The sequence below is a fragment of the Pleurodeles waltl genome, chromosome 5, assembly GCF_031143425.1.
Source record: "Pleurodeles waltl isolate 20211129_DDA chromosome 5, aPleWal1.hap1.20221129, whole genome shotgun sequence".
Lineage (NCBI taxonomy): Eukaryota > Metazoa > Chordata > Amphibia > Caudata > Salamandridae > Pleurodeles > Pleurodeles waltl.
In genome coordinates this window covers 529,297,425-529,325,056 of record NC_090444.1, presented here as the reverse complement: position 1 = coordinate 529,325,056, position 27,632 = coordinate 529,297,425, and positions in this window count along the sequence as shown.

Genomic DNA, 27,632 nt, shown 5'->3' with positions numbered 1-27,632 from the left:
GCCACTGCACCCGTCGCACCTCAGCAAATCCGCCGGCTCCATTTGGAGCCGGCTTCATCTTTGCTGGGGCTTTCCCGCTGGGCCGGCGGGCGATCTTTTGCAGATCGCCCAGCGGGAAAGTCGGAATGCCCCCCGTGGTCATCTGACCGCGGGGCGGTATTTGGGCGGAATGACCCCCTGTGTTTTGATACTAAGCACAGGTCACAGGCTGTTCCAGTTTCATACGGTATAATAGGTGTTGGTAGTTTTTCGAAGATAAATATATGTGAGTATTTCATGCACTGGAAATATATTTGCTGTACTATAAATGAAGACTGATCACTTCAGACATTGGGGGTCATTACGACCCTGGCGGACGACTTCTCCGTTCCGCCCGCTGGGCTGGAGAACTGGGTCTCCAGCCGGGCGGTCGTCACAATACCGCCGGCGGTATTTTGGCCCGACTGACCGCCATGGATTTCATGGGGTTTGAAACCGCCATGAAATCCATGGCGGTAAGCACTATCAGTGCCAGGGAATTCCTTCCCTGGCACTGATAGGGGTCTCCCCCACCCTCCACACCCACCCCGAGTCCTTCCCCTACACCACCCACCACCCCCCAAAGGTGGCAGGAACCCCCTCCCCACCCCTACCCCCAACACCACATCACACATACACAGCCGACACGCACGCAGGCACCACCAACACACATACCCGCACACACATCAACATCTATGCGAACAGCCACACACACAGTCATACACGCACACCCACATTCAGACATACACGCACACATCCATACAGACATACTTACAGACATACATGCACTCATTTCCAAACACACAACACCCCCGCAAGCATACACACACTCACACACCCCCTCTACATGCACACACGCACACCCCCATGCACCCACACAACACACAACGCCCCCCCACTCCCCTCCCCTAACGGACGATCAACTTACCTTGTCCGTTGATCCTCCGGGAGGGGACGGGATCCATGGGGGCTGCTCCGCCACCACCACATCGTCAACAGAACATCGCCACGCCGAATCACAGGACGTGATTCGGTGGGCGGTGTTCTGTTGACGTGGCGGTGGACATCCCCGCCGCCCGCCAGTATGGCTGCTGGCGACTCTCCGTCCGAAAAAGGACGGAGAGCTGCCAGCAGTCATAATACGCCGAGCGGAAAACCGCCACCACTGGCGGTCTTCAGTACGGCGGTCCCTCTGCAGTCTTCTCAAAAGACCGCCGAGGTCAAAATGACCCCCATGTCTGGAAGAGATGTTTCTACATTTTCATCTTTATAATGTCAAAGTGAACATTTCTGTATGATCTAAGATGTTTTTGAGGTCCCACCTTCTTATCGCTCGTGTCATATTGGAAACAATGCACTTCAAGATAGTAGATGTTGTTAGGAATACGTAATTTTTGGACAAGATAGAGATCTTCATTGGCCTCCTTTGAAGTAAGAGAGTACACTTTCAGAGCATCCCGAAGAATAAATGTTCCTGATTTTTTCACGAGTCCCTCAGTTATCCCTATGAATATGTCTTTTAAGTCCGCTTGCACAGGGAGAGCACGTTTATGTGTCTTGCTCATCAGTGGATTGAGCAGCTCAAAATAGGTCATGAGGCCGATGTAACAAGACGCATTTATTCCCATTGAATGTTTTCTACAAAAATGCTAGCCTATTATATGCCACATCAGTTGACCATATTAATTGCTCTTGTGACTCCTAAAACACTTGAATACAAAATGCTGCATTTTACTCAAAGGGCTACACAACTGCTTCTTTCCCCTTGGATTCCCCTTGGATTTTACAGTGTCTGGCAGCAGAGTCTCTTGAGTGAAACCCAGCCTTTGAATGCAAGGCAGACTGCATATTTTTTTTATTTTTTTTTCTATTTCACTTCCGTCGTAAAGGTGCTTGATATTTTAGCTTTGCGTTTTGATTTGGTCATAAGATATGCGGGGGGAGCAGTAGTTAGACTAGGTCAAAGCTACTGGCAAAGATCACACATTGTGGCATGCAGAGGAGCAGGAACAAATGTTCATTCAACTCCTCTCGAAACCTAAGGTCTTAAACATTGAGTCAACCACAGTTCTACATTACCCTCTAAAGTTATGAACACATTTACAAGAGTAGCTAAATCCTTTTTTATGAACACAGAAAAGTGGTGGTGTGACAACATGGAGCGCCAGTCACGGTTACCGCATGGACTGTTCTAACCCGTAATTTTTGCTCAGTTTGCATATGTTATGTATTTGATGTATATGGCAGCAAGTTTTTCTGTTACCCGTATGAGAGATTTCTGTTTGAAGTTACACTGTTAAATAAGTTACACTTGTTCTTGCATGGCAGATGGGGGCGACTTGGCTTTAGAGATGTGATCATGTTGGGCGTGAAGTTCAGACACAATATCAGTCAACACATACAGGGAATGACGGGCACAGATCCTTCAGAGTTAGTCTCGCAAAATGGAAATTCCCATTGTCCAATCCTTTACCATGCCAACCCACCCTGACGAGGCCGAACAGTGCTACAATATACTAACATGGAATGTGCGTGGAATGGCCACACCGACCAAAAGATACTGCACACACACATACCTCAAACGCCACAGAGTGCATTTTTCTATCTTGCAAGAGACTCACCTGATGGACAGTGAGCTTCGGAAACTCAGAGCCAAATGACGTGGGCAACTATATGGTACCACCTTATCTGCATTTGCTAGAGTGGTACTAATACGGTACATGGTACATCATCACAGGAATGACACTGGGGATTCACACATAGTTTTGAAGGGTGCCTTAGAGGGTTTAGTCTTAAATGAAGGGGTGTTATGTTAGGGTTTTAAATTGGGCGCTCAGGATCCCTTATTAAGCAGTAAAAAGCTAAAGAATGAGAGGTGCCTGCACCAGGGAAACACCCAAACCCTAAGGTCATAGAACCCAACAAACATGAGAACAAAAGATGCGTGGCAGCTCTCTCATTCAAAAGAAATATCAACCCACAGTTTGTTAAGGATACAACAGTCCATATACAATATGTTTTTGATATAAATATTTATCAAAAGTTTGATAGAAATGATACCAATATGAATTAACAATTAGAATACAACCAAAATGAAAAATTTGCAAAGAATTGAAAATAAAAAATAATTGAAATTTTTCATAATATTATCCTATATACAGTGATACAAATAATGCGGCTTGATAATACAAATCCAGCCCATTTCAAGCTTATTTTCAGCCAACAATCATTTGCAGCCAACACGTGTTTCGTCTAGGGAAGTCTCCTTTTGAATTCCCGTGCAACTTCTTCAGGGCTACAATTTACAAACACAAAATAAAATAAAACATGAGAACCAAAATGCTCCAAATTTGTGATATGGCAAAATTGTGAAAAGGGAACCCACTAAAAAAAATCACCAAATATTCTGTCAAAGGCTGAAGTGCCCACATGCAAAAAATAGTGACCAAACATATTGCACCATACAAGTAAAGACCTTCCCAAGTGCTCTTTATACCTTTCACTATCAAGGCTTAAGTGTTTTGATTTATACTAAGGAAAAAAAAACACAATGATAACACGGAAAACACCCCTAATAGTCCAGAATTCAATTCCGAATAGAAAACACATATTTTTTAATAGTTACCTCGTATTTACACCAATCCAAATTATGACTTTAGTTGAAACTTATTATTGTTCAGGGCCATATATAATTCGTCTGACACAAAGGATGAAAAAGAGAAAGGAAAAGAAACAAAGAAGCCAAATGACCTATTAAAGTAAGGTGTAGTCTATATAAGCCATAAGTTTAAAACCACAAAGGATCAAGAAAAATGCCATAAGGCTCCAATAGAATACCTTTTGTCCTAAATCATTATAATCCGTCTTCAATTGAAACTGTAAAACGAAAGAAAAAGTAAGCTCCTTAAATATAGAAGACCTACATGAATAGCGTATTGGAATGAGCTAGCGTACGTACACAGCTCGAACGGAGAATCATTGGAATTCAATATTCTCAACTCACCCGTAAATGATAGAATCGCCGTATCCGTGTAGAATTAGGTAGAATTGCCAAAAATAACCGCGACACGAGTGCGCGTCTCATTCAAAGTTTGCAAGCCCAAACCGGAAGTAAATATACTTCTGAGATGGCCGTGCAAAGACGCGTCAGTGCGTCAGAGATTAAAAATAAAGATAGGACTAGTCTAAAGTCTTGTGTTTTCTAATAACGGGTCCCCTAGGTAAGGGAGATCCACTCGGCTCACACAAAAGAGAATAGCAATCCGATACTTCACGTATACCTCGTGAAAGACAACCAGAATTCTCCCCATATCACCTGAACCTCCAAGACTATGATTCTATAAAGTTCTGATATATTTTTTTACACAATGAAGCAGATTGGTAACAATAATATAGCATATTGTAAGGGAAAAGGAAAAAACAAATCAAAAACAGAAACTTTCCCCCCATAGCCTGACATGGGAGCCTTATGGTTTACAGATAACTTCCATATCAAATTTGTTGTAATGGAGTCGGGCAAAATAATATCTAAATTGGAAACAAAGATACAATAAGGTGTCAAATCATGTATAGAGACTATGCATATACATTGATGACCTATTGGAGAATTTTGGCTCTTAAAAATACAATGGTCAAATAATTTCAAATACAACAAGGAGTAACACATCATCCAACATAGTACTCGAAAAATTATTTAACACAAGAAACTCCATGGTATTATTAACCTTTCAAAAAACATAATCCCCAGATTAATAATTATATGTAAAGAGAATTCCATGTTGCAAAATAACATAGTCAATCAAACCAAATGTCATATAATTAAAATTACGAAAAGTACCCAAGGACAGATGTTAAACATATAAATGACAAAAGGCCAGACTCTGAATTTTGTACAAAGAAGTTTCCATGGTATATACTAGGAAACCAATCCATAACATATAGAACAAAGAAATTGAATAAAAAAATGCTAATCACCCAGAAAGAACTCTAATTCTCTGTCGGAATTAAGGCCTAGCTCAACGGCCTTCAGTCTCATAATCCAGAGAGCTTCTTTCTTGCGCAAAGCTAGTTCTCTGTTTCCACCCCTTGGATCCTTATGGATATGCTCTATTCCAAAAAATTCAAAACTTCTATGTGAAGTTTGTGAGATACAGCCAACAATGTGTGCCACCAAGGGATATCTAACATCATTGCTGTTCATTGCTCGAACATGCTCCCCAATCCTAATTTTAAATTGGCGTATTGTGCTTCCCACGTAAATCTTTTGACATCTACAGCGTATAATATACACCACAAAGGTGGTATTGCAATTAATCAGAGTGCTAATAGTAAATTTTCTGCCCCCCTCTGAGAATTCACCAATATTATGGCATGCCCAACGGCACACCCCACAGCAACCACATTTGAAAAAACCAATGCGTTGTGTAGAGAGCCATGTTTTTTTAGTCAAGCTGGTAGACAAACTGGGGCATAAAATACTCTTTAAATTTCTACCTCGTCGATAGGTTGTTGAGAATCTGACAGGTAGTAATTCTCTTAAAGACTCATCATGTAGTAAAATGTTCCAATGTTTCCTCATACATTTCTCAAGAATCAGTGATGCATCATTGTAACTAGTTATGAACCTTGTCTTACTAGACACGTCCAGAACCGCTTGGCGTTCTTTAGTTTTCAAAGTCTCCCCTCTGGTAAGATGTAAGGCTCTAGATTGGGCTCTCCTCACTAGTTTCTTAGAGTAACCCCTAGTAACAAATCTCCTACCCATATCCTCCACCTGTTGTCGGAAATCCTCATCCCGGCTACAGTTACGTCTTGCTCTCACCAACTCAGCAAAGGGAATGGAACCAATTTGGTGTCTGGGATGCGAGCTACTCGCATGTAAGATAGCGTTGCACGCCGTAGACTTACGAAAAAGTTTGCTCTGGATTTTACCATCAGCGACGAAGATCTCCACGTCCAAGAATTCAATGCTTACTGCACTATATTGATAAGTAAATTTAACGTTCATGTTATTAGAGTTCAAAAAACTACAGAATTCAACCAGTTTCTGTTCTCCACCAGTCCAAATTAGAAAGCAATCATCTATATACCTTCCCCAGAACAAGATATGTGATTGCCACTGGGCAGATGAGGGACCCCACACCCATTTATGTTCAAACCATCCCATGAACAGATTTGCATAGGAGGGGGAAAATTTAGAACCCATGGCCACACCTTGCTTCTGTAAGAACCAAATATTATTAAACAGAAAGTAATTGTTAGTGAGAATAAAATCAATCATTTCAATTAGCATAGCTGTGTGCGCCCACAGGCTGGCTGACCTTCTGTTGAGAAAAAACCTAACGGCTTCTTGTCCCAATTCATGATTGATACACGTATATAGGGAAACCACATCCAATGTCACTAGCAGCATATTATGGTCCCATTCAATGTCATTTAATAGGCTCAAGATATGTGTAGTATCCTTTATAAATGAGGGTAAATTATACACTATCGGTTGCAGGAAGCAATCTACAAATTCTGAGAGCCTCTCAGTAGGACCTGAAATACCGGACACAATTGGTCTACCAGGTGGAAAAGGTAAACCCTTGTGTATCTTGGGTAAAGTGTACAGGCAAGGATATCTGGGTTGCTCCACCTTTAAATAGAGATATTCATTCTTATTAAGTAAACCCTTGTCCATCCAAGCACGCAATCTGAGATTGATTACACACGTTAGATTGGGTATTGGGTTACCCTGCACTTTCTCATAACACGTTACATCCTGTAGTTGTGATAGCACCTCGCTATCATAGTCACTCCTGTTCATGAGAACCACATTCCCTCCTTTAGGGGTTGCCTAGTGGTTGCTAGTGGGGCTTCATGCTCCCAATCAGTCACAGGGAGACTTTTTGAACATGCTTTCCCTGTGCTCTTTTAGGACTTACTGGCCCCTTGTCTCTGGGCCGGGGACTGTAATTGTGTGTTTGATGTGGATTTTGATTACTCATTTCCCTCAATACTTACTGCACTGTGTATCAGACTGTCTCAAAGCTCACAAACCTGGGCCAAAGATGGGGAGCTCTATGATCTATGGCGCATTAGGCATCCATCAACAAGAAAGTATTCCTTATATTCCCCTGTCCATAACCTACACAACAGGATCGACCTGATGTTAAGTAACACACATCTGGGACAAACAATTCTACATTTGTAATACCTAGCCCGCACCCTCTCCAATCACTGCCCCTTATCACTTACACTGCAGTGGGGCACACTGCGTCCATGTATCCCCACATGGTGCCTGCAAACGGTCGCCCTCTCAGATCTACTATACCAGGAGAAATAATCCACACATTAAACAGTACCGGGAACATAACACTGAATCAACCACATTGCGGGGGACAGAGTGGGATGCTTATAAGACAGAGGTGAGGGGACATTGCCTATTGGCCACATGGGGAGTAAAACATACACTGCAACTAAATTCAACTCCTTGGAACAGGACCTCCGCAAGCTAGAGAATGAGGTTGGTACGCATCTAGGTGCACCCGACCGCCTCCGCGATCTCCGTAAATCCCACCATGAGGCCAAAACACGCCTCCATAAACATGATTATAGGTCCCACAGAGCAAAATTATATGTGGAGGGCGACCGGTCGGGGATGCTATTGGCACGGCTTGTTCGAGATGAATGACAGCATAGTCCCATTGGAGCTATCTGACTACAGGACGACTTAATGGCCACCACACAAGACTCCATTAATACCGCTTTTCAAAACTACTACAGCACCTTATACTGAAATCTGCTGACAAATGACACACCACAACTGGTGGCATTTCTGGATGAGACCAATCTACCCTAGTTATCTCCATTACAACAGAGGTACTAGATGAGCCCCTTCGGCCTGAGGAAATAAGTATGGTGATCTCCCAGCTGGCCAGAAACAGGGCACCTTGGGTAGATGGCTTACTAATAGAATACTGTGCCATGTACTCAGCAGTCCTCACCTAATCTTTGCTAAACATGGCATGCGGCGTGGTCACAAGGCAAACTTATAAACTTGCAATGGGAAGCATTGATTATAGTTCTACATAAACCGGGATGTGACCCTACCGAAGTGCATTCACCTAAGCCGCTGTCACTCCTTAATATTATTTGTCAGATTCTGGGCAAGATTCTTGTAAACAGGCTCCTCCCCCACATCACAGCATTAGTTCACAAAGCCAATACCGGGGCGTAGCATATTCCTAAACACTAGGCGATTCTAATACCTCCTACATAATGCCCCATCAAAGGCATATGATCAGGTTGCAGTTTCATTAGATGTCAAAAAAGCGTTTGATAAGCTGGGGTGGGAATTCTTATTTAAAACAGTATGCCGCATGGGATTTGGTCCAGGCTTGCTCAAATGGCTCTGCAAACTATACACCAAACCACTGCCAGGATATGGACGGGCCCCTTCATATCGGAGAGCTTCTTATAGAGCTTCCCAATATCTTAGGGCACCAGGCAGGGTTGCGGGTTGCCCCTTATCCCCAACGATCTTTGCGCTGGCAAGGGAACCTTTGGCCTGCCACCTGAGATGAGATGCTCCGCACTGGGTTATCCAAGAACTAACAACCTTTCATATATTATCGCTATATGCGGATGATGCATTATTATACCTCAGAGACGCCAGGGCATCCATACTCCTTTTAATGACTCTCCTAGGCTCTTTTGGGCGTCTGTCCGGCTTGCAAGTAAACTGGTCTAAATCGTGTTTGTTCCCATTGACCCAGATTCCAATGTCGCTTCGGGACACCTTCCCAACATACTGCTTGCCATAGTGTCATGACTACATACAATACCTAGGCATACTTATTTACCACACGGTCGAAGCCTTACATGGTGGAGACTTGGGCTGTGCACTTCGATCTGTTTGTGGTTCCCTAACTTTCTGGGGTTCCCTACTGCTGCCACCATTGGGAAGGGTGGCAATAGCCAAGATGTTAATACTTCAGAAGCTGTTGCATTTTTTCACGGCCCTGCCGATTGTCATTCCTAAGTATTTTTTCAGAGAGTTAAATGGTCTACTGCTATCACTGATATGGGGAACAGACAGACGCCGAGTAGCACTGAAAGTACTACACTGACTGCTTTCAGAGGGGAGTATAAATGCTCCTAATTTTGGGCTTGATTATGCCGCAAAGCAGTTATACTGGCCTACACGCTGGCTCGAAACATCCCCTACTGCAAAAAGGGAGCGGACACATGCACAACTAGGCGCAACCCCAGTTTACTCATGGCACTCAGATCCTACACACTCATCACCTAAGGGAACCACTTTAATGAAGACTGCTCGCACGTGCTAGAGCCAATATGTTCTAGGCAGTGCTGGCGGCTCTCTGTATTCCCTGTTGATCCCCATGGTGCAGATGCCAGGGGGACAGGTACTGTTTAAGTCACATGGCTTAACCCCCTTGTTTGAGGTGGGGATAACTTCAATGGGGGACCTCTTACAGGATGGAATTATTCTGTCATATGCTGACATCATGAGCACTACACTTTGGGTCCGGGGCATTTTTTGATGTATCATGCTGTGTACAGGCTACTCCCATACACGTGCGGTGACGCTGATGCGGAACCCCCACAATCGCTAATACTACACACACTACTGTCATGCATCGGTCGTAGAACAGCTATAGCATTGCTATATGCGGCATTGACGACTAGAAGTGGGGATCGTATGGTGGCAGCCTGAACCAGATGGAACGCAGTTCTATCGCAGCCCTTATCACCACTGCAATAGTTAACCTCACTAGAGCAGGCAAAGCTGGTATCCCACAACCCCAGATTTCGCTACATCCAGTTCAACTACATACATCAAGCATACTTGTCTCCACATTGCATTAAACAAATGTTACCCTCCTCTAACCCTGATTGTCCCAGGTGTGGCCTGGATGAGGCACACTTCTATCACATGATCTGGGAATGTTGGAAACAAGCCACAATATCACAACCCAAATATCAGAAATAACAGAATACACTCTAACACCCGCCCCGGAATCCTGTCTATTAGGGATTCGCCACAGGTCTAAGAAGGACAAATACCTCATAAGATTCATAGACCTGGCATTCGCACTATTTAAGCAACAAATCACATGATGAGAGATAGATGACAACTATGCTCTGGGTGCAAAGTGTGAGATGTTTTTGTAGTACACATCGAGGCAAAAAATGATGACCGTCCTCTATGAACAGGTGATCATTGCTAACATATGTGTGATGCATTGTAAGGTCCAAACACCCAACCAGCACAACACCTCATTACTGGGTTAGCACAGATTACAAGGTAACACTAACTTCAGAATAGGCTGCGACTCAGTGATGGTGCACAAATCGAGTCGGTAAATACACTCAGGCAAATGCGGACATCAACTCCCAAAACTGGCCTTTACATTTGCATCTATGGGTTTTATTACATGTGCCAAGCACCTGCACTGGGGTGCTCCTTGTATACTTATGTTATTGCTTTTTTCCATTCAAGATCCTATGTCTTGTTGTTATCATTTATCATGCTACAATCTATGTTTTGTGACATCCGAAATTGTTACCTGGTAAGTCCCAATGCCATCGAATTTGCTTTGATTTTATATCCACTTTCTTTTTCCTATTTGTCCTCCCATTCCTATTCCCTTTTTTCTTAAGTTCAATCTACCCTCTCTGGTCAACATCACATGTATTGATAAGATGTGTACCCCACTGCTGCGATTTTTCATGTTACTTATGTTATTACTCAGTAAGACAGATGTTTCAAAATAATGGAGTGCCAGTGACAAAGATTTTGAAAAAGGTTTAAATTTAATGCAGGGATTAATTTTCAGAAGTAAATTTGGTTTGTTTCCGCAAACGTTCTTAAACACATTCTTCTGTTTTTCGTCCATAGCTAAATATTACAAACATGCACGTTTCAATGTGTTCCCTGAATTTTCTACTTGGTAGTCTTCCCAACCATTAGCTCATCAAACTTGTAACCTTAGCCTCAATTATGGGGAGTCCACCATAGTAGTGGGTGGTTTTCATTACAAAGGTTTCTGAAAACATACTCCCAAGACAAGAATTTATTTCAAGACAGCAAAGACGAAATAGACGAGATGGACAGGGAATTTTCACCCTGCGTGTGGTGAGCTTCGTGCTTTTTCACTACCCAGTACCGCTGTGCCTTGCGTGGAGATCCAGGGTATGGAAAACCAGTGACTTTAATCACTCCTAAATAGGGGTGGGTGACCTTCACTATGATATTTTGGTCCAATGCTAGACGGTTCAGCAAGTCAAGGTTTTATGTCTGCGAAGCCAAATGATTCTTCACCAGTATAAACCCAGCACTTATCCCAATTTTACATGAATGGGGAAAGCACATTTTTGGTGCAGTAGGAGACTAGGTAATTTACTACAATGCTACGTCTTGCCAAACATCAAATCACCTCCCAGAGCTTACAAAATAAAGCCTTCGGAGAAAGCAAAAATATGCCTTTTTTGGGACTGTGTAAGTAAGGCATGCATTTGTTGAGGGCACATTTAAGTGCATCCTTTTAAGTCCAGATATCCCCATGGTAGCATCTGTTACAGACAGCACAGCTTAAAAATAATGAGCAGTAACTGTCTCTCTCTCCATATTTCTCTTGAGGCTGAGGCTCATTGCTACACTACACTGATGTTCAGAACCAGGCCTTGCTCAGACAGAGCCATGGATGGAAAGAAATTTGGCACCCTTGAGACAGCTGGTGAATAAAACGAGGTAGCATGAGGTCCCTTTTGTGTTCACAGTTCAGTCACACATTAAAGCAGTGAATGGCCCCTGAGGACAAACCTCTCCACACAGCTACCAAATATTCTGATACACTCACAGGGTAGCTTGATCACACCAGGGCCAAGTATTGGTGGTACAAATGGCAGTGTTGATGTGTGCTGGCAGGGGGTGAGAGGGAGATGGAAGGGGTAGGAAGAGTGTAAATGTGGTGTAGAACGGCAATTAAGGCAAGGACAAATGATTGAATGCAGTTTAGTGTGAATCACTGGTGTCAACCATGAGGGACACTGCTGTTTGCAGGACTTTAATGCTCATAGCTCTGTGCGCCGGTCTTAAGATTGGTGCCCTGGACCAGCTTGCTTATGCTTGCTCAGCATGCTCGTGATGGTAGTACGACAGGGATCACTTAATTTGTCGAAGAAATAGTGACAGTGCCCGAAGCCCTGCTCAGAAGTAGGCATCCGGTGTAATTAAGCATTGGCGCATCGAAAACCATGGCTGATAGTCTTTAATCTAGTACCAGACACTTCTTGCCCTTTTTCTTATTCTTGCAGAGCCTCCGATGTTGTGGCGGAGGGGCCACAGTTGTGGCAAAAGCTCTGCAGTTGTGGCAGAGTCTCCGCATTAATGGTGGAACTTCTGGAATGAGAAGCTGCAGTGCGGAGGTTCCACCACGCGTGCAAAAACTCCGCCATGACTGTGACAAAAGGAGGGAGCAGGAAGCTCGTTTTTTTTTAAGCTCTCTCATTACAACACGTCCACTGGCGTTGTGTATTACCCTCCCAGACCCATTTCCCCGTTTCTAAACTCTTTACCAGAAGCTTTAATGTTTTATTGGCTAAAATACGCAAATGTCACTATTCCAGGAGACTTTAACTGTCATGCTGACTATATTAATAATCTCTTGGCAAGGACTCTTATGAACCAACGAATTTCATTCAGTCTCCCACAATTGGTAACTACTATCACACATGAAGTGGGACATATGTTGGACATAGTTATTACAAACTTCAAGCCTTTTGAGGTTGGCCACCATGAAGATCAAGTCTGGTCCAATCATATGTTTATCCCTTTAGCGTCAGCAGGGAGTCCTCACGGTTCGAACATAGAGGACCTGGGAAAAGCTGAGAATACGCCCTGCCACTGGGGAAAAATGCAAGTCACAAGTTTTACTTAGTACCTCTCTTGCTCCTTCCCATCAAAATCTGCAGATATAGGCAGTGATTTAGATAATTTCAGCGCTGGCTCAGTGATGTGCTAGATGATCTACTCCTTCGTCAATGGAATTGCTGCACTATGTCTACTTCCTGGTTGTCTCCTTCTTTGGCAAAGGAAGGGTTAACTTGTAGACAGTTAAAGTAGGCATGGGGATCTAAGTATATTCAGAAAGATAAAGATATCTATAAATTAGCCATAAAACCTTCATAAACCATCATAAATCTGTTACTATTGTAAAAACCTTAATATTGAAAGAAGATTGAATATGCAAAAAATAACCCCCGGTTAGTCTTTTATATATTTAAAGGTTTTCTTTGTCATAAAGTGAATGCAATTGACCCTGTTCTCTCTCGAGAACTTTGTGACCAGCTGGCAGACTATTCTGAGCAAAACGTCGAAGACACCCATGCAAGTCTTACATCTGGGGAGCTGTAGGAGGCTGGCTTGGCTTGTAGTGGGTACCAAGGGGTACTTACACCTTGCACCAGGTTCAGGTATCCCTTATTAGTGTAGAGGGGTGTCTAGCAGCTTAGGCTGATAGAAAAGGTAGCTTAGCAGAGCAGCTTTAGGCTGAACTAGGAGACATGTGAAGCTCCTACTATACCACTGGTGTCATATGCACAATATTATAAGAAAACACAATACACAGATATACTAAATATAAAGGTACTTTATTTTTATGACAATATGCCAAAAGTATCTCAGTGAGTACCCTCAGTATGAGGATAGCAAATATACACAAGATATATGTACACAATACCAAAAATATGCAGTAATAGCAATAGAAAACAGTGCAAGCAATGTATAGTCACAATAGATTGCAATGAGAGCACATAGGTATAGGGGCAACACAAACCATATACTCCAAAAGTGGAATGCGAATAACGTATGGACCCCAAACCTATGTGATCTTGTAGAGGGTCGCTGGGACTGTAAGAAAACAGTGAGGGTTAGAAAAATAGCCCACCCCAAGACCCTGAAAAGTGGGTGCATAGTGCACCTAAGTTCCCCAGAGAGCACAGAAGTCGTGATAGGGGAATTCTGTAAAGAAGACCAACACCAGCAATGCAACAACGATGGATTTCCAGACGAGAATACCTGTGGAACAAGGGGACCAAGTCCAAGAGTCACGATTAAAGTCGGGAGTGGGCAGATGCCCAGGAAATGCAAGCTGTGGGTGCAAAGAAGCTGCCACTGGATGGTAGAAACTGTGGATTCTGCAAGAACGAAGAGGGCTAGAAACTTCCCCTTTGGAGGATGGATGTCCCACGTTGTGAAGAAGCTTGCAGAGGTATTTCCATGCAGAAAGACTGCAAACAAGCTTTGCTAGCTGCAAGGGTTGCAGTTAGGGTTCTTGGATGCTGCTGTGGCCCAGGAGGGACCAGGATGTCGGCAATAGCGTGAGGAGACAGAGGGGGTGTCCAGCAAGACAAAAAGCCCACTCAAAAGCAAGCAGCACCCGCAGAAGTGCCAGAACAGGCACTACAAAGTGGAGTGAACCGGAGCTCACCCGAAGTCATAAAGGAAGGTCCCACGACGCCGGAGGACAACTCAGGAGGTCGTGCACTGCAGGTTAGAGTGTCGGGGACCCAGGCTTGGCTGTGCACAAAGGAAATCCTGGAAGAGTGCACAGGAGCCGGAGCAGCTGCAAATCACGCGGTACCCAGCAATGCAGTCTAGCGTGGGGAGGCAAGGACTTACCACCACCAAACTTGGACTGAAGAGTCACTGGACTGTGGGAGTCACTTGGACAGAGTTGCTGAGTTCAAGGGACCTCACTCGTCGTGCTGAGAGGAGACCCAGAGGACCGGTGATGCAGTTCTTTGGTGCCTGCGGTTGCAGGGGGAAGATTCTGTCAACCCATGGGAGATTTCTTCTGAGCTTCTAGTGCAGAGAGGAAGCAGACTACCCCCCCAGCATGCACCACCAGGAAAACAGTCGAGAAGGCGGCAGGATCAGCGTTACAAGGTCGCAGTAGTCATCTTTGCTACTTTGTTGCAGTTTTGCAGGCTTCCAGCGCAGTCAGCAGTTGATTCCTTGGCAGAAGATGAAGAGAGAGATGCAGAGGAACTCTGATGAGCTCTTGTATTCGTTATCTAAAAAATTCCCCAAAGCAGAGACCCTAAATAGCCAGAAAAGGAGGTTTGGTTACCTAGGAAGGAGGATAGGCTAGCAACACAGGTAAGAGCCTATCAGAAGGAGTCTCTGACATCACCTGCTGGCCCTGGCCATTCAGAGCAGTCCAGTGTGCCAGCAGCACCTCTGTTTCCAAGATGGCAGAGGTCTGGAGCACACTGGAGGAGCTCTGGGCACCTCCCATGGGAGGTGCAGGTCAGGGGAGTGGTCACTCCCCTTTCCTTTGTCCAGTTTCGCGCCAGAGTAGGGCTGGGGGATCCCTGAACCGGTGTAGACTGGCTTATGCAGAGATGGGCACCATCTGTGCCCATCAAAGCATTTCCAGAGGCTGGGGGAGGCTACTCCTCCAAAGCCCTGACACCTTTTTCCAAAGGGAGAGGGTGTAACACCTTCTCTCTGAGGAAGTCCTTTGTTCTGCCTTCCTGGGCCAGGCCTGGCTGGACCCCAGGAGGGCAGAAACCTGTCTGAGGGGTTGGCAGCAGCAGCAGCTGCAGTGAAACCCCGGGAAAGGTAGTTTGGCAGTACCCGGGTCTGTGCTAGAGACCCGGGGGATCATGGGATTGTCTCACCAATGCCAGGATGGCATTGGGGGGGGGCAATTCCATGATCTTAGACATGTTACATGGCCATGTTCGGAGTTACCATTGTGAAGCTATACATAGGTAGTGACCTATGTATAGTGCATGCGTGTAATGGTGTCCCGGCACTCACAAAGTCCGGGGAATTTGCCCTGAACAATGTGTCGGCACCTTGGCTAGGGCCAGGGTGCCCACACACTAAGTAACTTAGCACCCAACCTTTACCAGGTAAAAGTTAGACATATAAGTGACTTATAAGTTACTTAAGTGCAGTGGTAAATGGCTGTGAAATAACGTGGACGTTATTTCACTCAGGCTGCAGTGGCAGGCCTGTGTAAGAATTGTCAGAGCTCCCTATGGGTGACAAAAGAAATGCTGCAGCCCATAGGGATCTCCTGGAACCCCAATACCCTGGGTACCTCAGTACCATATACTAGGGAATTATAAGCGTGTTCCAGTATGCCAATGTAAATTGGTGAAATTGGTCACTAGCCTGTTAGTGACAATTTGTACAGAGAGAGCATAACCACTGAGGTTCTGGTTAACAGAGCCTCAGTGAGACAGTTAGGCATCACACAGGGAACACATACATATAGGCCACAAACAGATGAGCACTGGAGTCCTGGCTAGCAGGGTCCCAGTGACACATAACAAACATACTGAAAACATTGGGTTTTCACTATGAGCACTGGGCCCTGGCTAGCAGGATCCCAGTGAGATAGTGAAAACACCCTGACATACACTCACAAACAGGCCAAAAGTGGGGTAACAAGGCTAGAAAGAGGCTACTTTCTCACAGGAGTCAGTTGAAAATGATTCTAAATTTGTTTTAGAAGGTTTGTCTTTCCAGGTTTCCCTTTTACATTTGAACAATCTGAACATGCTATAATGTTCTACCAATCAGGTTAACCCATTAATCCCTGTCCTCCTTCAGTTTTTTCACAAAGGGTTTGAGATAATTAATCCAGCTCCCAACTTCATTCTAAATCAGTCTTCACAGCTGGCTTTGGTGCCAGATAACTGGAAGATGGCCTCAGTAAAGCTGCTGTGGAAGAAAGTCAAAGTCGATCCCAAAATCCTGCCCAACTTCATGCCCATTTCTTTGCTCCTGGTACCAACTAAGCTTCTTTATCAGTGCCTAATTGGGCGGGTGGTTGCAAGTGGGGCTCCTTAGCACTCAATTTTGGGGACCAGCACTTATTTTTTCCCATCAGACATTCACACAGAGCAAGAATGTGAAAAGCACACGAACGGGGAGCGAAAGAAAAGGGAAGAGAAAAACAGTGACAAAGGAATTAAGCAGGGATGAAAAACGACCTGCACAGGTGAGATAAAGAGTCAGGGGGTAACTGGTAATGGACAAAGTTGTAGCATAGCAAAGATGCCATGGGCCCTGGTGCGAGCAAGAAAATGGGCCCTTTACCTGCTTTTGTGGTAGCAAACTATAGCAATTATCAAGGTTCTTTGGGTCCCTGAGTGCTCTGTGTCCTAAAGCATTTCCACTTCCTGCAGCAGTGGTAAATATATCTCTGGATGGAAGAGATTTGGGGTGGAATAAAGTGTATAAAGCCTAGTTATTCAGTGCCCATGATATCTGTAGTGCCGTGGGCTTTTGAGCAAAACTTTGGCCTCTTACATTTATTGTATTAAACATTAAGCACCGCACTGGGCCCTGCTTCAGAATCAAGGTCCCATTTATTGAAGTGGCCTCTAATCTCAGTCGTCCTCTCATGAATCTACTGCTGTTTCTTTGCTGCATTTTTCTAAAATGTCCAGAAACAACTACGTGAGAAACACTTGACACTAGAACAAATATCCCTACTTGCTCAAGATTGTAACCTAATCCTTTGAAGACATTGTGTACCGCTCGTCTAATTAGGATATCTTCTGTTGTTGTGTTTGGTTCCCATGGTGTATGTAAGGGCTCACACCCTCGCCAGTAGTGATCGTTAGCTTATACCGCTTCTAGTACCAGCCTTGTTATCGCTGACTGGATGGTATTGTGGTTATGGTGGTGATGGGGGTACTGCATCAACATAACTTCATAATAATAATTGCTTTGCATTGTTCCATCTTTTTTATGACACTGTTTTTCAGATAAGGCAAACAGGTTTCAAGAGAGAAATTCTAAGAAGAGATCGCATTCACTTTCCCACCTTTCCATTAAAGGCATGGTTTTTTTCAGTAGTTTGTTTAAGAGGTCGGATGTGCCTGCCGGATCTCTCCCACAGTGCAACACGCGGCGGATGGTACAGTGGAACCTCTGAAAGCGTCTGATGAATTCTTCAGTGGTTTGCTGAAGGATGCGGCCTTACTCTCAGAATTCCCACTTTGATTTCAACAAGTGTTTTGTCTGTTTCTTATATTTTGACTATCAGAATGCCATATTGACATTACTGTGGAACTCAGTGGCACGTTATCGGAAAGCCCTGTACACCTTCGCCCATGGTCTCAAAGGAAAACCGAGTACAGTGTCTCAATTAAGCGTGAAAGGTATAGTTTTTTAAAATATTTGCTTTGCATTATCCACAAATTCTCCTGCACCAGAGCATTCTCTGAGAAATGTACTATTATATCTTCAATAGAGGTATCATGCACATGATAATATTAGGGTTGATGATAATATTATTATTAGTCATAATAATAATAACAATAGTGAAGCTGGTGAATGTAATGGGTTTATTATGTAGCTCAGTGTACCACACTTCTGACATTTTAAGCACTGCAGGTGGTACTTTAACTATTCTATTGGTACTCAACTAACTGACCTCAGATGTATGAAAGGATGAGTTGACCTTGGTAGGATTAAAACCGTTTATAACCGTATATCTGAGGAGCAAGGTTCAATGTTTTAGCCATTCTGATGACTACCAGTGGTTGAATGTTTGACCCATTCTCACGTGGGACAGTGCCAGTGTAAAGCATTAACAAAGTAGTGTACAAAATCTGGCATGGGGTCCCAGAGATAAAATAAAAAGAACAAAATGTTTCCAAATATATAAACACAAAACAGTAGTGGTCAAATCAATCAATAATGGATTTGTAAAGCGCGGCTAATCACCCATAGGGTCTCAAGGCGCTGAAGATAGGCGCGCTGCACAGTCAAAGAGCCAGGTCTTGAGATCCTTATTGAACGGCTTCAGTGAAGCGGTTTACCTGAGCTTGAGGGGAAGTGTGTTCCATGTCCGTGGTGTGTGGTTTCCACTCATTTTAAATGCCTTTTATTTTTCTTAGAACCATTAAATACAAAAGACTATTAAAAACTAGGCGGAAGCAAAAAAAAAAAAGAGAACAATTAGTCAATGAAGATCTATTAACAATGAAATTCAGTGACATTGGTTCTAATCTGAACTCTGAACAGATTTGCTGCCTGTAAGAAATTGAAGAAATTGGAGAATTAATTGAAGGGAGCGAAAATCCACCTCAAATACTAGTACCAATCCGTGTCAGGTTGAATCACTAAGGTCACTAAATAAACCTTTGATTAACTCCCTGGTAGTTTGGCAGAAAAACAGTTAGGCTTACCTTGGAGGCAATGTATATAGAATGCATGCAGTACGAAAACAGCAATAAAGTGAATAAAAAAACAGAGACAATTGAGCAAAACAGAGTACACTTCAACAAATAAAATGACACCAAACTACAAAAATCCAATATGTTACGAATTTTTTAATTTTAAGCATCAAAATAGCACCCCATCTTTGGTTATGTGGTTGCGCTTGACTGGGACAAATTCAGAAGCTTAGGCCAACCATGATGGAGCGCAAGTCAGATACAGGCATAAGGTTCATTCTGGTGAAAAATTTTACCTTGATACTTAGGGCCCGATTTAAATGTTTGCAGAGAGGGAACTCAGTGGCAACTTTGGGATTTTCTTTCTGAAAATAAAACAAATTGTAACCTCGTTGAATGGCTTGGTCACGTTTGATGGAGCCATTCGACAACCTTACAGTGTATGACAGATGCCCCCTGGATAGCTAAGATCACCCTCTTATTAGTTTCCAGAAACAGACAAAGCTCTAAAAAAATCATTTTTTTACCACGTTTTTGTATTTTTCTAAATAGTAAACCATTTTTTCTATTTACTTTAGCTGAGTTTTACATGTGTTGGGAACAGATGGGAACCTCATAGATGACCCGGAAATTTCTACATACATGAAAAGTAAACAAAAACTAAGATTCAACAAAGGGATTTCTCCTGGTTTTCCCAAATAAATACATCATTGACATTTAAAAAAAAGATAAAAATAAGTAGGAAAAAATAGAAATAGGCGGCATTTTTATCTGTAATTTTTTGTCCTCATAGCCAATTTTCAAAAATGTATACCATTACGTAATGAGACCTATCTGATCACAAGAATATATGGGGTCTTATTTACAAAAAATGACGCAAAGATGGCACAGTGCAGCATTGCATCAAATATTTTGATTCCGTGTAAAGACGGATCCCAGCGCCATGCTTGCACTGTATTTACAAAATGGCAGTACATGGCGTTAGGATTGGGGCAGCGTAACAAAAATGACACTAGCCCGTGCGCCGCATCATAAACCAAAATGATGCTAGTGCTGCAAAATGACACTAGCCTGTTTTGCGGCACATAATCTGATGCTAGCAAGCCTACCTTCACGTTTGCACCTACAAGCGTCAGAAAAACAATTGCAAAATACTTACTACCTTGGTATTGTATGTGCGGTAGACGCAGGAACAACATCAACATGTTGCATTGTATGAATCTAACACGGACTGCATACCAAAGGGATATGTGTGGATTGCATTCCAAGACAGAGCAACACAGACTGTTTGAACATATTTGATGATTATAATATGTACATTGATGAAAAAACAGTTTTTGAGGCTCCTAAGCATGTAATGTAACAGGTATCATGCAGTCATTGTGACAGCTGATGTAACTCACACCACAAGTGGCTGGTCTAAGCAAGTTCAGTTGCAAAAATCCCAAATTGATGTGAGACCAAATGATGCTAGTTTAAGTCTGTGAGGGGTAGGTATAAGCATGTGAGTAATAAATCCATGAATTTTGAGTGAGTGCAGGACAACAACATTCCATAAATGCATGCCCTTAAAACTTACCAACAAGGAGCAAATGCACATGAATACCTGTCGTGGGATGTGTATCCAGTCACATCCAGATTGTCTCTCGCATTGCTAAATGATGTTTGTAGATAGCTGATGGGATTCCATTGCCAACCTGACGTGTACTTGTTTATAAGGAATACACCTTGTCACACATTTTGAAATACTGCTCGCAAAGCCAAATGCATGTACCAAACATAACCTGTGCAGAGATGCTAGTTCCTAGACAGTAAATCATGATGGAGACTATAACGAATGAAACAATAACATTTTTATAAACCTATTCATTGTACACGAAAGACTCTAAAGTACCTAACCTAACTATCCTTACCTATGCTACACTACCTTAAAATACTTTGGGCCTGATTACAACTTTGGAGGACGGTGTTAAACCGTCCCAAAAGTGACGGATATACCACCTACCGTATTACGAGTTCCATAGGAAATAATGGACTCGTAATACGGTAGGTGGTATATCCGCCACTTTTGGGACGGTTTAACACCGTCCTCCAAAGTTGTAATCAGGCCCTTTATAACTACAACTAACTTAATGTATCTTAACTTATCCTATACATTTAATTCCACATGATAGACATCTACCTCCACTCCCCATTAAAAAACATAGGTAGACAACAACACTACCTATAGCTACACATAAACTAAACATCAAGGTCTAAACAAAGATATACATTTTTTATTTTATTTAAATTGCACAGACCAATAACAAGAAACCCCAAATAAAGTAACCACTCCTAATAAAAACTGCTACAGACTAAAACTACCCTACGCTACAACAACTTACCTAACACTAACTATCTAAAATATGGCCGATTTGGCAATAGTGGTCTGCCCTTTTTTCAAAATTCTTCTTCTGGGATGGGGTCATATTGCCTGAGTAAACAGGAGGAATACATGTCATACAAAGGTTAATTGTGCAAATGAACATCAAGCATTAACTTGTAAGTACTCGTTATAGACATCACATGATGCACATCACAAATCACAATAACATCTTGAAGGAAAATGTGAATAGACATCTGCCCAATATCCATCATCTCCACATTGATTATGTTGAAGATATCAAGGTCAAGTGAATGTTACATTATTGCAATGCCCCATCTTGGGACATCTTTGAATGAGCATGTCATCATTGACAATGGTTATGAAAAATGCTGATTTGTGATTATGGTAAGGCACACTCATTATGTTGCATTCCTCACCATCGCCCCTTCTGCATACTCCATTGCCCTTGGATCCACTGGCATTTAACCAAGTTATCTGAGCAAGAACTGTAAGTTAGATGGCATCTCTCACAACATTATGGGGCTCATTCTGAGTCTGGCGGGCGGCGGGCACAGCCCGCCGGGCGGAAACCGCCCAAAGACCGCACCGCGTTCAAATGACCGCGGGGGTCAATTTGACTTTCCCGCTGGGCCGGCGGGCGATCTCCAGAAGATCGCCCGCCGGCCCAGCGGGAAAGCCCCTGCAACGAGGAAGCCGGATCCGAATGGAGCCGGCGGAGTTGCAGGGGTGCGACGGGTGCAGTAGCACCCGTCGCGATTTTCACTGTCTGCATAGCAGACAGTGAAAATCATGGTGGGGCCCTGTTAGGGGCCCCTGCACTGCCCATGCCAGTGGCATGGGCAGTGCTGGGGCCCCCAGGGGCCCACCCGACACCCGTACCCGCCATCCTGTTCCTGGCTTGGCGGGAAGGGGGTCGGAATTCCCTGGGCCAGGGGAAAACCGTCGGGAAACCGCCGTTTCCCTTTTCTGACCGCGGCTTTACCGCCGCGGTCAGATTAGCCCTGGAAGCACCGCCAGCCTGTTGGCGGTGCTTCCGTTGCCCTCCACCCTGGCGGTTTCAAACTGCCAGGGTCGGAATGAGGGCCTATGTGCCTGATATGACAAGAACATATATTTGTACACATTGCTACATGGACAATAAATAAGCCAGGTGTGCTATATGAGAATGGAGTGTGGATAGCTCACTCACATACCACAGAGATACATGAAACTACTTGCATATCCACTCATATACATACATAGTGGGCTGTGCCATGATTCCTAGCATAATCCCAGAGTGATTATAAGGGTCTCACTATGTAGCCTATTGCCTGTACAAATGGGTGCACAATTTATGTCATCTTGCTGCCCACCAGCAAGCAGCACAGCCATTTAATAGGTGGGTGCATGTATTCCCTATATCTCATCTGCAAACGGATATTGGAAATGCAATGGCTAATGTTGTTCATTGTATGTGCTGGTGTTGGATATGGCCCTTTTTGCAGGGTCATACCCAAACTTTTTGCCTCCTTCCTCCTATTTTTTCTGACCAGTTTTTGTTGACTTTTGGGCTCTGTCACTTTATCACTGCTAACCAGTGCAAAAGTGCATATGCTCTCTGTGTAAACTATATTGGTGGTTGGTTTATCCCTGATTGGCATATTTGATTTACTAGTAAGACCCTGGTGAAAGTGCACTAGAGGTGCCCAGGGCCTGTAAATCAAATGCCATTAGTCGGCCTGCAGCACTGATCGTACCACTCACATGAGTAGCCCCGTAAAGATGGCTCAGACCTGCCACTGTAGTGGCTGTGTGTGAAGTTTTAAACTGCCAATTCGACCTGGCAGGTGTACCTACTTGCCAGGCCCAAACCTTCTCTTTTTATACATGAAAGACACCCCTACAGTAGGCTCTAGGTAGCCCCATGGGCAGGTAATTTAAAGGTAGGTCATGTACTGTTGTGTTTACATGTCCTGACAGTGAAATACTTCCAAATTCGGTTTTCACTGTTGCAAGGCCTATCTCTCTCATAGGTTAACATAAGGACTGCCTTTAAATATCTTTTATGGTCAGTTTCCCATTGGGAGCAGATGGGGATATGAAATTTGGGGTCTCTGAACTCACGATTTTAAAATACACCTTTTCATAAAGTTTATTTTATATTGTCAGTTTTAAAAAGTGGGCATTTTCTTGCTTAACCATTCTGTGCCCCTGCCTGCTTGTGTTTTCCACATCTGGGTCAGTCTGACAGTTGGGCTGGTGTGAATTCCCTCTAGACAGTGACACAAAGGAGCTGGGGTATAGTCTGCATATCCTGATGGGTCATCTGGGCTGGAGTCGAGGGAGGAGCTGACACTTACACCTGAATGGGCTGTGCCTGCCCTCCCACAGAGCAGTCTCAAACCCTCTGGTGTGTGCCAGGCATGGGCAAGACAGAATCTTGTGAACAATAGAGACTTTCTTTTGATGTTTGTGAACTTAAAAGGCAGAAAGGGGTATAACTAGTGGACCCAAAACCCCGGATTTTTAGAATACTTCTGGAACCAAGAGGAGCCTCTGCCAAGGAGACGAGCTGGAGGCGGAGTACTGCCCCTTTGCTGTGTGTACTTTGCTGGCTTTACCTGCAGTTGCTGCATCTGCCTTTGAGAGGACAAAGACTTGTCTTTGCTCTGTATCCTGCTTGTGAAGTTTCTCCAAGGGCTTGGATTGAGCTTGCCCCCTGTTCTGAAGTCTCAGGGCCATCAAAGACTTCCTCTGCCAACACCTGGACTCTCTGCTGAGACTCCTACCCTGACAAGTGGTGCCTAATCCAGTCCCTAGGCCCTTGAAAGTAGAAACTGGTGAAAAACTAAGAAGAACCAAGTGCACCGACTTCGGATGACTTCGGATTGACGCCGCTGCTGGACCCTGTGGCGCTACCTGCAACTGAAACTGTGGTCTTTGCTGGAGTGCAGCGACGTTGCAGGCCCAACGCAGCCTCGCTGAAGTCCACGATTCTGTGAGTCCCAAAGTGCTGTGTCACTGAGGTCCGGGACACCCAACTTTGACGCACCACACTGTGACCGCCGAATATCGACCCTGCCGGAAGTCTGCAGAACAAACGAATCACACCGTTGCCGACTCACCTCCACAACTCCACTTCTTGTCATACCCAACATAGAATATGGGGCATCACACAACAGGAGTAGGCAAATCAACTGCAAATCCAAATGTGGTATATTGACTGCAGCTCTGCTAATCTTAGGGGGCCCTATTCACACTTTCCTCGGTCCTGGTAGTACATGATTTATTGTGATGTTCCTGTGGCACACACAGCATGAATATGTTATGTGAACTACATATTGTCACCCTGCATAGATGTGTAGGATCCTGTACTGCTGGCACATGTTCTTACTGTTATCACTGTGTTTTTTTACTCATACACCATGTGTGGGCTAGCAAGGCACGCGAGGCATTGATTGCACCATGAGTAACAACAGCTTATCTGCGCATATGAAAAGCTTTACTCAGCAATACAGTGCCATCTTTAGTTATGATTGTAAAACAACACATGTTTACAGATCCTGGCATTCTGGTCATTACTCTTTGGTCATACTAGCATATTTGTGGGCCCTCAGGTATAGCAATCGGAACCACCTTGACATTAGTCAGATGCAAAGGCACATCCTAGACCCAACCACTACCTTACTGTCCATGCACATGTATAGCCTATGGAGTTTCTCTTTGTATACATGCACTTTGAATATGGCATGGCACACAGCATACAACATTGTACACAATCCTTGTACTAGCCATTACACATAAAGGATCACTGGTAGCATTGGGGTCACAGAAGCTTTCCACCTCTCCTGTTGTATACAGCCTAGGTCCACCTGCAAGACATAACATGAGACATAGCACTGTGAATGTTGAACAATGAAAACTGCGGTCAAATACTGCACATTACACCTGACTTGTAAATGACCACTATAGCTTTATGGTTGTGACAACTCAATGGGCCATTGGGCATGTCACAAAGTCATACATTGGTAGGCCAGACTGATATGTACAGATATGTGATGGTACCATGTATATATGTCTCATGAACATAGTGTACAGATTTAAAATGACTAACTACCCTAGGATTTTTTAAGGCAAGCTGAGTGTAGTGGCACTCTGTGCCTACATGACTCCCAAAACACACTCAGCCATGACTAGCAATACTCCTGCCTCACTCTTGACATCATATGTATATGACTATGCAACATACAACAGTTGTTAGACATCCTTGTCTCCTCATTTAACAGACATTGTGAGACGTCATTGCTGCATGCTCATGGACAACAAACATACATGTTTTCTACATCCCCAAACCACTACATTATCATGTCAGATACAAACATGTATGTGACATAATCAGGTGTCTGGTCTGACATTCATTAAGTTATGACTATGTTCGTAGTCACACTTGTCATGCCTCATCTACGTGAGACATGATCCACTGAATTGTTTCAAATTTGGATCTCCAATGCTAAGGGACATCTTCGAGGGTGGCACATGTTGACAAATGCCCTTGTGCACATTTCCTCAGGCTGCTTGCAGCACGTCTGGTGATATGTGCAACGTGGTGCTAACAGAAAAGTATCTGACAGGAATACTAGGGACACTGCTCAGTGTGGGCTCATGAGAGCCCAGAATTTGGAATCCTTTGTGTCATGTTTTGTCTATGAAATTACTGTTTTGGGGTGTGGTGCCCTTGTGCCCTGACATATGTGAACCACTGACACTATAGGCCATATTTACAAGCCCAAGTGTCACCCTGCACCCCCAGAGCAACATTTCTGTTACGTTTCTTTGAACACAGTGTGCCAGACCAAGATCCCAAGGCTGGAAATTCATCAGATTCAAATGCCATCTTAGGGGTAGTGTCACAGTGCCCCAAAGGGAAATACATGATTTCTCCACGTTTTTCATCTTACTTTCTGCAGCACACAGAGATGAATTAAAACACCATTGATGATTGAGTTTGGGCAGGAAGGTGTCTCTTTCTGCTTGTCAACCATGTACCCTTGCATGATGACACAAGGGTGCCTGCATTGGTGCTCGTTAGCAATTTGTGTGCCCTAAGTCATATCTGCAGTACATTGCTGCACTTGTGGGAGAAGCATGTTGGCACAGCAACATGACTTGCAGCCCTGCCATGTGTCCTAACGTAGTAAAGGAGGCCCTAAGGCCAGCAGATATCTACTTGCAAGTGCAATATAAGGAATCAGCTGCAAAGTATGTATACCTACCAAACGTTCCTCCGACCTCAATTCCAAGGTAGTGGAGGAGGTCATATTCCCTGCTTACGAGGTCTGCCCATCGATGTTTCAGCTGGTGGATCATTCTCTTCACCTCAAAGATCCACTGCATGTGGAAGTAGACCTTCCCTCACCACAGCTTCCGTGCCTCCGTCCTGCAGCCCAGGATTACACGCCCCCCCATGGCCACCATATTTGGGAGGCAGTGGGTGACCAGCCATATAAAGCACCCAACTCCTCCACACTCATGCCACTGGCTCTTCCCTTCCCCAAAATGTCTCAAACCAACCCACAGTTAAATGAATAAAAAAAGAAACCAAAACTACCCAAGCAGACTGTTCTACCCCAAGGACAAATACTCATCAATACACAGTAACTTATGACACAAAATAAAATACAAAGGAGAAAACAGACATCAGGAACCCAGCAAACAGCACAGCAGGCCCAATGGACAGCACTCCTCACTCCAACGACAGCACCTCACAACCTCTCCCAAGCACAGACACAAAGACTGTGAATATAAGAGAAAGTAACTTTACAGTTCCTGGTTTGCAGCGTGGCTGATCGATTATATCACGTCCTGTGCTGATGCAACACGTTTTGAGCCAATGCATCATTTTTTTAATGTTACACGTCAATGCATTGATTTTTAATGCCGAACCACCATAAGGAAATTCCAACAAGTTGCATGGGATGCATAATTTTTGGCATATGCAATGTCTTAAAAAACACACATTAGGACAATGTGCCGA